This window comes from Macaca nemestrina, chromosome 7 (genome assembly GCF_043159975.1).
Source record: "Macaca nemestrina isolate mMacNem1 chromosome 7, mMacNem.hap1, whole genome shotgun sequence".
In the NCBI taxonomy this organism is placed as follows: Eukaryota; Metazoa; Chordata; class Mammalia; order Primates; family Cercopithecidae; genus Macaca; species Macaca nemestrina.
The window spans coordinates 88,677,609-88,692,718 of NC_092131.1; the positions used below are offsets into that span (position 1 = coordinate 88,677,609).

Consider the following 15,110-nt stretch of genomic DNA (forward strand, 5'->3'; position numbering starts at 1 on the left):
GCCTAGCTTGTCCAACCCCATGGCCTGCAGGTTGCATGTGGCCCCGGAGATGGCTTTAAATTCAGCCCAACATAAATTTGTAACCTTTCTTAAAACATTATGAGATTTTCTTGTGATTTTTTTTTTTAAAGTTCATCAGCTATCCTTAGTGTCAGTGTATTTTATGTATGGTCCAAGACAATTCTTCCAATGTGGCCCAGAGAAGCCAAAAGATTGGACACCCCTGCTTTAAAAGGCTCTGAAGTATCTAATGTGTAGTTTTAAAAGTCTTAGACTCTGGTTTCTTTCTTTCTTTCTTTTTTTTTTTTAAAACCAGTGTTTAATACTACTTCTACTGCTAGTGGTGTAAACTTAAGCTAAATACTTAATGCCTCTTAGCTTCAGTTTCTACATCCGTTAAAGGAGGTAATAGTGGTCTCTACACCACAGAGTTATTTGAGGCATAAAAGAAGTAAATAATATAAAGCATATAGTTGTCAAAAAATGTTAGTTATTATAACATTCTGTGTGATAACCTCTGGATATCTTTGTTTATGGGATGTGATAGTCTCTTGAGCTAACAATTGACTTGTTTAATTTAAAAGGTAAATTTTTATTTATATGTTTTAAATATTCATGTCTGTATATGTGTGTGTAAATGTTCATGTCTGTATATGTGTGTCAGTATTAATTTCAAAAATTGAAAGTAACTTCCACTAGAAAATTACATTGGTTCGTACGTTAGTTAAAGCTTCTGGAAACTTGTTTTTCTGTCAATTCACAATTGTCATTAATCAAGAGAAGTATCAAGTTGTTGTTTAATCATTATGCTATTGCTTCCTTACAATGAATAAATATTAAATTGGTTTATTGATTTTAGGATGAATTTACATTACAATTGTTGTCAGAATAAGAATGATGTTTGACTCATATTATTAAAGTGAAGAGATAGGCAGATGGATAGATTAGTAGATAGATAAAGTTTCATATTATATGAATTGTCTTATGTGAAGTATTTTTCTGCATTGATAAGGGCTTAGGATAATGTGATCACTGGATTATGTTACTATATAGAAGTTCTTGGTAAAATTCTATTATTTGTGCATATCCAGACTCTTTAGGAAAGTATTTTCAAATTTAAAAAACTACCAGTGAATCTCTTCTCTACACGTGAGTTTTTAAACAACTCAGTTAAAGTGAATTGTTGAGAGAGTTGGAGTAATCCTCTTATCCCCCTATTATTTCCCTGATATTATTTTCCATGATTTTCGGATGTGTGTGCCAATTGAAAAACGGTGAGAAGAAAACAGCCAGGGAAATCTAATTCATGTGAACTTCATGCATGTGCTCTCAGATGCCAATGAAATCCACTAAGCAACTTGATAGTTTTTCAGTTTATAAGTTTCTGTTACGCTTTGTTGTTTGGAATTATTTTTAGTGCTCTTGGTTACACCTATGAGGTAAATATGCACAAATTATTCCGGAGTATGTAGGACCAACACTCAAATGAGATTGAAAATGTGACTGGGATCATTGATTGATGTATTCTGTCTGTATTGTTGCTAATATAACTCAATTGACATGTTTATTTTTTCTGTCTGATTTTTGTAAAACAAACAAATAAATTCCAATATCTGGTATGCACTAAGATATTAGCCTTTCATTTTTATTTTTTACTCTGATAATTTACACTGCCAATATAAGGAGATTTATACCTATTTTTTAAATTAAAAAATGTTCTCGGACTGGAGGCTCCAGGTTTTTTTCCTCGTTCGCTTTTTTATGACTACTCAATGCAAGACCATTGTTAATTTGCCTATCTATTTTTCTTTACGTTTTAACTGTACTAGGAATCTGAAGCCGTCAACAAAAGCTAGATTTTTCTCCTTTTGCTCACTCCCCACCTGTTAAAGAAAATTTAAAGGAGGGTTTTTTTTTTTTAGTTTGAGACTAGAAATAGAAATTTAATTAGTAATTTGATTTTATATGATAATATATTTATATCTAAATTTTTTCTTCTTGTTTGAGTATACTTATATTGATTGTCCTACAGTTAAGAAAATAGAAACTATTGGGTAAATTAAGCAGAATTAATACAATGTATTAAATGCTTCTGAATAATTCAAAGACTTACAGGAACATGCATTGGAGGCTGCTACTGGAGCTATTGTGTTCCAGAGCACATTACCCCAGTAATGTGACGTAAGGGCAAAAGGCAAAAAGCCTTGGTGTCATTGCCACTCCATCACCCTCAACACTCTTGAAGGTGGTGAATAGTCACTGGACACAGTTATGGCTGCCACAGTTGCTTTCCCTCACATCTCATCATCATCTTGCTCACCAGCAGCAATTATATCAGTAGATGTCTCTGCCTCACTTGCGCTTTCTAAAGCTCATTTGGTGCATCTAATTGGTGGAATCTACTTTGCATAGAGAAACTTGGCTTAAAAATCAATTTATAGATTTCAAGATTCTTATGCAACAGAAAACATGCTAATAAAGGGTGGATTGGAGGGAGACTCCATCAATCAATCAATACACATTACTTCAATTGTTTTAAATTATAACCCTTTTATTGTAGTGTAAAAGCAAGGTAAAGAAAAATACACAAACATGTTTAGCTTAATGAAATATTATAAGGCAAACACCATTATAATCACATCTCAAGTCACAAAATAGAACTTTGTCAGCCACTCCTGAAGTCCTCATATTTGTTCATCTCCATGACAACTCTCTCCTTCCAAAATTAACCATTACCCTGACTTAATACATTCTTTGCATTTCTTTTCAGTTTCATGAAAAAAAAAAAATATATATATATATATACACACACTCAAATATACATCCATACACACTCAAACTTAGCCTCTTCAACTTTGTTTCCTTTTCTTGTAGCCCACAAGTCTCACTATCACTCTCTCTTCCATTTGTGTATAATTTATCTTTTGAAAAGCCTGAGTTATTTACCATGTAGGGTCTCCCAGAGTCTCAAATATGCTGATTGCATGCTCATGGTACCGTTCAACATGTACTTCTGTCCCTGTATTTTCTGCAAAATGCCTATCCAGTGGCATAATCATATGTAGTTTGATACTTTTTGCAAGACAAATGACAGATGATGTTATATTTTTTCATCCAAAATATCTTGATATCTTGCTGTATCTCTTTTGGGAATGACAGTACTGCTGTTGCTCAAGGCTGCAGCCTATAGTTGATATCTGTAACCATTTTTGTTGGCTGAAGCTTGTTCTCTACTATATTCCTCAGGAAGTCTTGAAGACCCTATTCTCTGAATTTCAGCATGTTAGCAAGTTTCTTTGAAACATAAATGTTTCAAAGTCAATTTTGCTGTAAATTCATTGGCTATTCCTTTATTTTCTTGACTATCTTAAATTGAAATAATGACTGTATTTTTCTTCGCTCACCCTAGCATACCATACAATTAGAAGTTTGGAACTGATGTTTTAATTTTTGGAGGGAGGTATTAATAACCCTTCTGATATTTATATTAGTAGTCTCTCTAAAGTAATTAAATAGGATTCCATTGCACTCAAGAGATTTTTAAAACATTAAAATTTCTAAATTTCCTTTAAGTATATTAAAATGTACCTAAATAAAATTGTTCTTCAAGAGTAACATGTAATTGAATCATCAACATATTTATTTAACTTTTCCAATTTTTAAAAGAAAGATACCTCTCTTGCAGCTCAATTGCTTTTTTAATAAAATAAATTTGAATCCCTATTTGTATCCTGGATACCTTTTGGATCGGCCCTCCTCACCTCACATTTCACACATGGAGAAAAAATTCTGCACTCATAAAGCAATTATGCTACAAAAAATGAAATGACTTCTTATCTTAAAGGAAAAGAACAAATTATGAATATATTGTGAAGTAGCTCAAATAAGGTTGAGATTAGTCTTTGTGTGTGTCTGTTTCACTTAAAACTCATGTAACATTTACAAAAACACATTAACATGTAGGCCATAATGTCTTGATAAATACCAGAAAATCGATAATTACAGAAGACATCGAATCACAATGCGATAAAAATAATAAAATGATAAATAGTCCTTCCTTACCCACCCACTGTCCCCCAAAATAAACCCTATACCTTTGGAAAATAAAAAAAAATGCTTTATGCATTAGTCAAAAAGATAATTCAAAAAAATATGTCACTCCTGTAATCTCAGCACTTTGGGAGGCCGAGGTGGGCAGACCACGAAGTCAGGAGATCGAGATCATCCTAGCCAACATTGTGAAACCCCGTCTCTACTAAAAATACAAAAGTTAGTTGGGCATGGTGGTGTGTGCCTGTAATCCCAGCTACTCAGGAGGCTGAGGCAGGAGAATCGCTTGAACCAGGGAGTTAGAGGTTGCAGTGAGCCGAGATCATGCCACTGTACTCCAGCCTGGCGGCGGAGTGAGACTCCGTCTCAAAAAAACAAAGAAAAAAAGTTATGGGGCAGTGCATGTTGCTCAGGTGATAGGTGCATCAGGCTTTCAAAAATCTCTACTGAATAACTTAGTCATGTAACCAAATACCACCTGCGCCCCAATAACTTATGGAAAAATAAAATTTAAAACTAACATTTTGAACTGAGTAATACAAATAGACTTAATATCAACACTTGTGAAGAAAATGTCTATTCATAAATGTGCAAGTTAAAACATAAGAGAAAACACAGTAAACTTAGTGTTCTATATATGAAATTAGAAAAAAAAATAACTAAACAGGAATAAAGGAAGAGAATGAGAAAAATCATAAATGTAACAGCAGAATATAACGACATTTTCTCCAGCTGTCTTCATGGACGTAGCTTAAGCTTAATACAAAACCCTGTGAAGATGCTAGAAGGAGAGTTTTTAGACAATTTTGTTTTTTAATGTAGTACACATATCTGTTAAGATTTGATTAGGAAAGCTGAATCACTAAGAGTGACATGTAATAAGGAATTGATTATAAGGATTAGACATTACACAATAATAAGAATCACTGGAGAACCTTATGGAAGGCGGCTGCTTCTGAAGCTGGTGGTGCACCTGAAATTGCTTATAGGTTAGAAAGGTAGTGGCTGAAAGAAAAACTAGATATGAAATCTAAAGTCTATCTAGTTGATATTTTCTAATGAACAATCTAGCTGATATTTTCTAGTGACAATTCTAATTTCTTTCTTGGTTTTTAACCATAATTTTTTGAGTTGTTTTGTGGTGGCTCTAGGGATCACAATCTGCATGCTGATTTATCACAATTTACTTCAGATTAATACTAATTTAGTTCCAGTAAAATATAGAAACTTTGCTTCAGTATATCTTCATTTCCTCCCACTTCTTTGTGCTGATATTGTCACATACATTACATTTCATATTTATAAGTAGAAAATAAAGCTTTGTAATTATTTTATGCAATTGATTTTCAAATCAGGTTATAGAAGAAAAGAAAAAAGCCTGTTTATATAGGATTTAATATTTACCTACATAGTTAGCTTTACTCGTGTTCTTTAATTATTTATGTCGAATGAGGTTACTCCCTGGTGTCTTTTTATTTCAGCTTGAAGAATTTCCTTTAGTATTCCTTGTAGAGAAGATCTAGTAATTGATTATCATTCTCTTTGTTTGATTCCAGGACTATCTTTATTTCACCTTTATTTTTGAAGGATTTTTTTCATTGCTAATATTTTTCTTTCAGTAATTTCAATATGCTATCTTACTGTTTTTGTTTTGTTTTGTTTTGTTTTGTTTTGAGACGGAGTCTGGCTCTGTCGCCCAGGCTGGAGTGCAGTGGCCGAATCTCAGCTGACTGCAAGCTCCGCCCCCCGAATTTACGCCATTCTCCTGCGTCAGCCTCCCGAGTAGCTGGGACTATAGGCGCCCGCCACCTCGCCCGGCTAGTTTTGTTTTGTTTTGTTTTTTGTATTTTTTAGTAGAGACGGGGTTTCACTGTGTTAGCCAGGGTGGTCTCGATCTCCTGACCTAGTGATCCGCCCGTCTCGGCCTCCCAAAGGGCTGGGATTACAGGCTTGAGCCACTGCGCCCGGCCTATCTTACTGTTTTTTAACCTCCATTATTTTCCAGTGAAAAGTCACTTGTTAATTTTAATGAGATTTCTTTATCCTGATGTGTTGCCTTTCTGTTACTGACTTCACAGTTTTCTCTTTGTCTTTCAACAGTTTGAGGATGATAGTCTATAATAGGTATGGATCTTTTTGTGTTTATCTTCTTTAAAGTTTGTTAAGGTTTTGGGATCTGTAAATTAATGTTCATCAATTTTGGGAGGTCTTGAGGTATGTTTTTCAGGTATCACATGTTTTTCTGTGCCTTTCTCTTTGGTCCTTCTGGGACTTCCATTTTGGTCATTTTGCTATAATTTTACTGTGTCCTGCCAGTCTGTGAAGCTCTGTTTATTATTCTTCATACTTTTTTTCTTTTTTTTTTTTTCCAGATTTGATAATTTCTATTGATCCATCTTCAGATTTGCTGATTCTTATGGCACCTAAAATTTGGTATCAAATTCCTCTAGTGAATTTTCATTTCACATATTTTATTTTTTCTCTTTAGAATCTCTATTGTTTATTTATGAATTATATTTCTTTATTTTCATTCTCTATTTGGTGAATTATTGTTATTATTATTTCCTTTAATTATTGTTTTCTGATCCAGTCATATCTCTCTTCTTTTTATTTTTTTTTCTAATTTTAAAAATATTTTTATTATAGATTCAGGTACCTGTGCTTGTTTGTTACATAGGTATTACATGTGTAATGGTGGGGTTTGGGCTTCTAGTGTACCCATCACCTGAATATTGGATATTGTACCCAGTGAGTAATTTTCAAACCTACCCCCTGCTGAGTCTGTTTTCCCCATCTTTATGTCCATGTGTACCCCTTCTTTAGCGCTAACTTAAAAGTGAGAACATGCAATATTTTTCATGCTTCTGTGTTAATTTACTTAGGATAATGGCCTCCAGCTTCATCCATGTTACTGCAAATGACATTTTATTCTTTTTTTATGGCTATGTAGTAATCCATGGTGTATATATATCACATTTTCTTTATCCCATCAGCTGTTGGTAGACACTTAGGCTGGTTCTATGACTTTGTTGTTGTAAACAGTGCTTCGGTAAACATATGAATGCAAATATATTTTTGATATAATGATTTCTTTTCTTTTGGGTAGACAGCTGGTAGTTGGATTGCGGTGTTGAATGGTAGTTTTATTTTTATTTCTTTGAGATATCTCCATATTGTGCTCCACAGAGATTGAAATTACATTCACACCAACAGTGTATGAGCATTCCCTTTTCTCTGCATCCACACCAGCATCTGTTTTATGACTTTTAATGAAAGCCATTCTGACTAGTGTAAGACGGTATCTCTAGTGGCTTTAATTTGCATTTCTCTGATAATTAGTCATGTTGGGCATTTTTTCATGTGTTTGTTGGCTACTTGTGTTTCTTCTTTGAGAATTGTTTATTCCTGTCTTTTGCCCAGTTTTTGATAAGGTTGTTTGCTTTTTTCTTGTTGAGGTGCTTGAGTTCCTGGTAGATTCTAGATATAAATCTCTGGTTAGAGGCATAATTTGTAAATATCTTTTTCCCATTCTGTAGGTTGTCTGTCTATTCTGTTGATTATTTGTTTTGCTGTGCAGAAGCTTTCTAGTTTGTTTAAGTCCCATTTTCCTATTTTTGTCTTTATTGCAATTGCTTTTGGGGTCTTCATCACAAACTCTTTGCTTAGACCAATGTCCAAAAGAGTTTTTCCAGGTTTTCTTCTAATAATTTTATAGTTTCAGGTCTTACATTTAGGTCTTTAACCCATCTTGGGGTAATTTTTGTATATGGTGAGAGGTAGGGGTCTAGTTTTGTTCTTTCACATATGGCTAGCCAGTTTTCCAAGCACCATTTATTGAATATTTATTGAATAGAGTGTCCTTTCTCCATTGCTTGTTTTTGTTGACTTTACTAAAGAACAACTGGTTACAGGTATGTGACTTTGTTTTTGGGTTCTCTATTCTGTTCTATTGCCTATTTTTGTATCAGTACCATCCTTCTGTAGTTATTACAGTCTCATAGTACAATCTGAAGTCAGACAATGTAATACCTCCATATTAGAGCTTTTTGCTTAGGATTGCTTTGGCTCTTTGGGATTTTTTTTTTTTTGTGGTTCCATATGAACTTTAGGACTTTTTTTTCTGATTCTGTGAAGAATGACATTGTAGTTTGATAGGAATTGCATTGAATATGTAGATTGCTTTGGGTAATGAGGTCATTTTAATGATAGTTATTCTTCTAATTCATGAGCATGGAATGTTTTTTCATTTTTTTGTGTCATCTTCAATTTCTTTCATCAGTGTTTTGTAGTTCTCTTTGTAGAGATATTTCACCACCTTGATTAAGTATATTTCTAGGCATTTTATTTTTGCATGTGGCCATTGTAAATGTAATTGAGTTGTTAATTTGGTTCTCAGCTTGAAGATTATAGGTGTATAGAAATGGTACTAGTTTTTGTACATTGATTTTGTATCCTGAGACTCTACTGAAGTTGCTTATCAAGTCTAGGAATCTTCTAGAGGAGTCTTTAGGGTTTTCTAAGTATACAATCATGTCGTCAGCAAACAGAGATAATTTAACTTCCTCTTTTCCAATTTGAATGCCTTTATTTCTTTTTCTTCCCTGATAGCTCTTGAGAGGACTGCCAGTGCTATGTGGAATAAGAGTGTATGTTTATATGCATTAATTCCTTTCTTCTAGGTTTCTAGTTTGTGTGCATGGAGGTGTTCATAGTAGTCTCTTATTATTTTTTGTATGTCTTTGGTGTCAGTTGTAATGTCATTTTTATCATTTCTGATTGTACTATTTGAATTTTCTCTTTTTTTGCTTAGTCTAGTTAGTGGTCTGTCAATTTTGTTTATTCTTTCAAATAAACAATTTTTTATTTTACATTGTAATCATTGATTACATTGTATTGTGTTTTGTCTCAATTTCACTTATTTCTGCTTGGATTTCAGGTATATCTTTTCTTCTACTAACTTTGGGTTTGGTTTGTTCTTGTTTTTCTATTTCCTTGAGGTGCAACATTGTATTGTTAACTTGAGATCTTTCCATCTTTTTGATGTAAGCATTTAACACTGTAAAATTTCCTTCTAGTGCTGCCTTTGCTGTATCCCGGAGACTTTAGTATATTGTGTTTGTATTTCATTTATTTTAAAGAATTTTTATAATTTCTGTCATAATTTCATTGTTTACCCAAAAGTTGTTCATGAGCACGTTTTTAGTTTCCATGTACCGGCGTAGTTTTGGAGTACTTTTGGTATTAATTTCTAATTTTATTCCAGTGTGGTCCAGAAGGTACTGGATATAATCTCAATTTTTAAAAATTTATTGAGACTTGCATTATGCCTGAGTATATGGTTGATTTTGAAGGGTATTCTGTGTGCAGATAAGAGAAATGTATATTCTGCAGTTGTTGAGTAAAATGTTCTGTAGATATCTATTAGGTCCATTTGGTGTATTGTTCAGTTTAAGGCTAGAGTTTCTATGTTGATTCTCTGCTTCAATGATCTATTTAGTGATTTCAGTGGGGTATTAAAGTCCCCCACTATTATTATTGTTCTTCTTCTTATTATTATTTTGAGACAGAGTCTCCCTCTGTCACCCAGGCTGAGTGCAGTGGTGGGATCTTGGCTCACTGCAACTTTCGCCTCCTGGGTTCAAGTGATTTGTATGCCTTAGCCTACTGAGTAGCTGGGATTACAGGTGCACACCACCATGCCCAGCTAGTTTTTTGTATTCTTAGTAGAGATGGGGTTCACCATGTTGGTCAGGCTGGTATCGAACTCCTGGCCTCAAGTGATCCACCCTCCTCAGCTTCCCAAACTTCTGGGATTACAGGCATGAGCCACTGCACCTAGCCCCCCACTATTATTTTATTTTATTTTTGAGACAGAGTCTTACTTTGTTGCTCAGACTGGAGTGTAGTGGAATGATCATGGCTCATTGCAGCCTTACCTCCTGGGCTCAAACAATCCTCCCATCTGAAGGAGTGGCCTGCCCCTCCACAGCTGTGGGCGTTTCTCATTAGGTGGAATGAGAGACTTGAGAAAAGAAATGAGACACAGAGACAAAGTATAGAGAAAGAAAGAGTGGGCCCAGGGGACCAGCGCTCAGCATACAGAGGACCCACGCCAGCACTGGTCTCTGAGTTCCCTCAGTATTTATTGATCATTATCTTTACCATCTTAGAAAAAGGGAAGTGGCAGGATAATAGGATCATCTTAGGGAGAAGGTCAGCAGTAAGACATATGAATAAAGATCTCTGTGACATGAATAAGTTTAAGGAAAAGTGCTGTGCCTTGATATGCATATGCAAACATCTCCATAAACCTTTCTAGTGCATAAAGAGCAGCATTGCCGCTAGCACGTCCCACCTTCAGCCCTAAGGCGGTTTTCTCCTTTCTCAGTAAACAGAACATACAATTGGGTTTTACACCGAGATGTTCCATTTCCCAGGGACGGGCAGGAGACAGATGCTTTTCTCTATCTCAGCTGCCAACAACCGCCAAGAGACCTTCTTTCCTCTTATGCTAGTCCTCCTCAGCACAGACCCTTCATGGATATCAGGCTGGGGGACGATCAGGTCTTTCCCTTCCCATGAGGCCATATTTCAGACTATCACATGGGGAGAAACCTTGGACAATACCTAGCTTTCCTAGGCAGAGGTCCCTGCAGCCTTTGGCAGTGTGCGTGTCCCTGGGTACTTGAGATTAAGAGAATGGTGATGACTTTTCACAAGCATACTGCCTTCAGGTACTTGTTTAACAAAGCACATCCTGCACAGCCCAAAATCCATTAAACCTTGAGTCACCACAGCACATGTCTCTTGCAAGGGCAAGGTTGGGGGTAGGGTCACAGATTAACAACATCTCAAATACAGAACAAAATGGAGTCTCTTATGTCTACTTCTTTCTATATAGACACAGTAACAGTCTGATCTCTCTTTCTTTTCCCCACACCACCTCAGTCTCCCAAGTAGCCAGAACTGTAGGCATACACCACCATGCCCAGCTAATTTCTTTTTTTATGTGTAGAGGTGATGTATTAGTTCGTTCTTGCATTGCTATAAAGAAATACCTGATACTGTGTAATTTATAAAGAAAAGAGGTTTAATTGTCTCAAGATTCTGCAGGCTGTACAGACAGCATGATGCTAGAATCTGCCAAGCTTCCTGAGAGGCCTCAGGAAACTTACAATCATGGCAGAAGGCTGAAAGGGAGCTTGCATGTCACATGGCAAAAGCAGGAGCAAGAGAGAAAGAAGGGAGGTGCCACACATTTTTAAATAACCAGATCTTATGAAAACTCACTCACTATTATGAGGACAGTACCAAGAGGAATGGTGCTAAGCCATTAATGAGAAATTCACCTCCATGATCGAATCACCTCCCGCCACGCCTCACCTCTAACACTGAGGATTACATTTCAATATGAGATTTGGGTGGAGACATACATCCAAAGTGTGCCAGTTTCCTGCTTGTTTTATCCAATATATCAATATTAGACTAACTCCAATGCTGAATTTCATGACATTTTGACACCAAGGTCATTATTATTTTAGGCATGTGATTTTCTGTTTCCAGCTCTAAATTGTATCAGCCACCTCTGGCAGAAAAGCGGCTGACTTCCACCACTTCCCCCACTCTGCTGGAACTATTATGCTGAAGGAGTTTGTTGGGGTAGTGATAATGCAAGAAGCTGTAGGCTAAAATACCATATACTTCTACTGTTCTTATGTGATATTCATTAGGTTTTCACAAATACAGGTTTCTCTTTCTTTTTGTCTTAATGTCAGTTTGGGCAGCCATCACAAAGTACCATAGACTAGGTGGTTTATAAGCAACAGAAATTTGTTTCTCATAGTTTTGCAGGCTGGAAGCCTGAGATCAGACTGCCAGTCTGGTTGGGTTCTGGTGAGTGTCCTCTTTCAGGCTGCAGGCCATCAACTTCTCCTTATACCCTTACATGGCAGAAAGAGAACTACAAATCTCTCTAAAGTATTTTTTACAAAGGCACTGATCCCATCCATGAGGGGTCCACCCTCATGACCTGATTTATCTCCAAAAGTCTGCCCTTCCTAATACCATCTCATTGGAGGTTAGGATTTCAACATATGGATTGTTAGCGGGGGTTGGGGGACATAAACATTCAGTTCTTAACCGTCAATATCCAGGATTCTGAAATAGTTGTTTCCAATCACTTTTTTTCCAGTTTATCATTACTTTTGTTAGGAAAGACTTGATTGAATTCCTTACTCTTTCATTTCAAAATTAGGTCTTGCCTTTCTGTAAATTATGCACACCCCTGATGGAGACAACTCCAAACGGGCTGCCTTAAGAGCTGTAACACTCACCCTGAAGGTCTGCAGCTTCACTCCTGAAGCCAGCGAGACCACGAACCCACCAGAAGGAAGAAACTCCAAATACGTCCGAACATCAGAAGGAACAAACTCCAGACACAGCATCTTTAAGAACTGTAACACTCACCACAAGGGTACGCAGCTTCATTCTTGAAGTCAGTGGGACCAAGAACCCACCAATTCCGGACACAATACCACTCTTTGCTTCCCCTATGAAAAAAACAAATATAATTTTACTTTAATTACTTGTCAAGGTATGTGCTTTCTGCCTTAGAATATAAGTTTTATAAAGTTAGGACCTGCTATCTTGTACCTCAATGAATTTAGAGCTCCTAGTTTAGTATATGTAAACTAGAGTTCCATGACCATTCAATGAAGAAATGCAGTTATGTGCTGTTATAAAGTGATTTCAAATTAACCAGGCATTGAACACAAGAAGCTTGTAAAAGGACAAGTAAGCCATGATGGAAGGCATAATTATAGTTAAGAATAAAAGTTATTTTTTAAACTTCCTAATTTGGACGTTTAAAAATTATACAGAAGATGAGAATGTACTCACATGCTCCCATCTGTGCATTTATACCTAGCTTTTATAGTTATCAACATATGTCTAGTCTTTTCTTTTTTCCTATTGTTTCAAGTAAAATTGCTAAGTACAAGGGTCAGTTGCACATGTATTTTCTACACATTGCTAAATACACTTCCTTTTTTTGTTTTGCATTCTCACTTGCAATATATGAGAGTACCTCATAGCATTCTCAAGAGAGTACATTGAAATTTTAGATTTTTGTCAATGTAATAGATGAGAAATTATATTTCATTGTAGTTCTACTTTTAAAACAGAAGTTCTTAAAATTCTATGACATTTTGCACAGAAATAGAAAAAAATCATAAAATTTGTATGGAACCACAAAAACCCCTGAAAATCCAAATAAATCTTGAGAAAACAGAACAAAACTGGAAGCATCACACTACCTTATGTAAAAATCTACTACAAAGTTATAGTAACCAAAAAAGCACGGTATTGGTATAGAAACAGACATATAGGCCAACAAAACTGAATGGAAAGCTCTGAAATGAATCCACGCATTTATGGTCAATTCATTTTTGACAAAGGTGCCCAGAGCACATAATGTTGAAAGTACAGTCTCTTCAATAAATGGTTTTGGGAAACTGGAAATCCACAGGCAGAAGAATAAAATTAGACCCTTATCTCACCCCATATTTAAAAACTCAACTGAAAATCACTGAACACTTATACATGAGACTTAATTGTAAAATTACTAGATGAAAACATAGGAACAATTTTCTATGCTGTTAGTTGGGCCAATGATTTTTTGGATACTAAAGCACAGACCAAAAAAAGATAAAAAGCATAAATAGACAAATTGGATGACATAAGACTAAAAGGCTTCTACAGAATCTTTTCCTTGTATAAAGAAACAACCAATAAAATGAAAATCAACCTATGGAATGGGAGAACATATTTGCAAACCACACATGGGATACAATGTTTATATCCAATACATACAAAGAACTCAAACAACTCAATACCACTAAAATGAATAACTCAGTTATACAGTGGGCAAAGGACCTTAATATACATTTCTCCAAAAGAAAAAAAAAAAGACATACAACTGGTCAACAGATATGTGAAAAAATACTCAACATCACTAATTATCAAGGAAATGCAAATAACTGTAATGAGATATTAACTCACAACTCTTGGAAGAGGTATATCGAAATGATGAAAGATAACAAGTGTTGGCAAGAAAGTAAAGGGAACTCTTGTACCCTGTTAGTGGGAATGTAAATTAGGACATTCATTATGGAAAACAGTATAGAGGTTCCTAAAGAATTAAAAACAGGACTGCCATATGACCCAGTAATTCCATTACTGGGTATATATCCAAAGGAATTGAAATCAGTACGTTGAAGAGATATCTGTACTTCCGTGTTTACTGCATCATTATTCACAACAGCCAAGAGATGGAATCAATCAAATGTTCATGAATGGATGAAGGGGAAAGAAAATGTGGCATATATATGAGGGTACTTCAAAAAGTTTATGAAAAAAATGGAGTTAAAAGATAAAAATTTTTTAAAAATAACTTTATTTCTCAAGATAAGCTCCATCAAGTTCAAGACAGTTTTGTAAGCAGTGATACCAGCCATTCAGTTTTTCCCTAAATAACTGAATGTCCTGGGAATTTAACAATGCCATTGCAGTCTTTCTTCATTAGCTCAAGAAAAATAGGTACCCTTTACAGAATTTTTTTTTTAAGATTGGAAAACAAAAAATAGTCAGAAGGAGCCAAATCAGGACTGTAAGGTGTATGTCTAATAATTTCCCATCAAAACCCTCACAAAATTGCTCTTGTTTCATGAGAAGAATGAGCAAGAGGATTGGCATGGTGAAGAAAGACTCTCTGTTGAGGCTTTCCTGTGCATTTTACTGCCAAAGTTTGGCTTTCTCAAAACAATCTTATAAAAAACAGATGCTACCATTCTTTGGCCCCCCAGAAAGTAAACAAACAAAATGCCTTGAGAATCCCAAAATACTGTTGCCATGAACTTTGTTTTTGACTGCTCAACTTTGTACCAATCCTATCACTTGGTAGTTACTCCTTTGATTGAGCTGTGTCTTCAGGATCATACTGGTAAAGCCATGTTTCATGTTCTGTTACAATTCTTCAAAGAAATACTTCAGATATTGATCCC

At 35.3% G+C, this 15,110-nt stretch overlaps 1 protein-coding gene across 1 annotated transcript in view; it reads left to right on the top strand.

Annotated features, from left to right (window-relative positions):
* Positions 1 to 5,933: 5,933 nt before the first annotated feature.
* The window catches only part of LOC105499210 (olfactory receptor 4K1), a 43,561-nt gene continuing 34,384 nt past the window's right edge, over positions 5,934 to 15,110 (top strand). The window contains exon 1 of the mRNA XM_024786895.2: positions 5,934 to 6,174. The gene's annotated coding sequence lies outside the window, so the exon portion shown is untranslated. The remainder of the gene's footprint in view (positions 6,175 to 15,110) is intronic.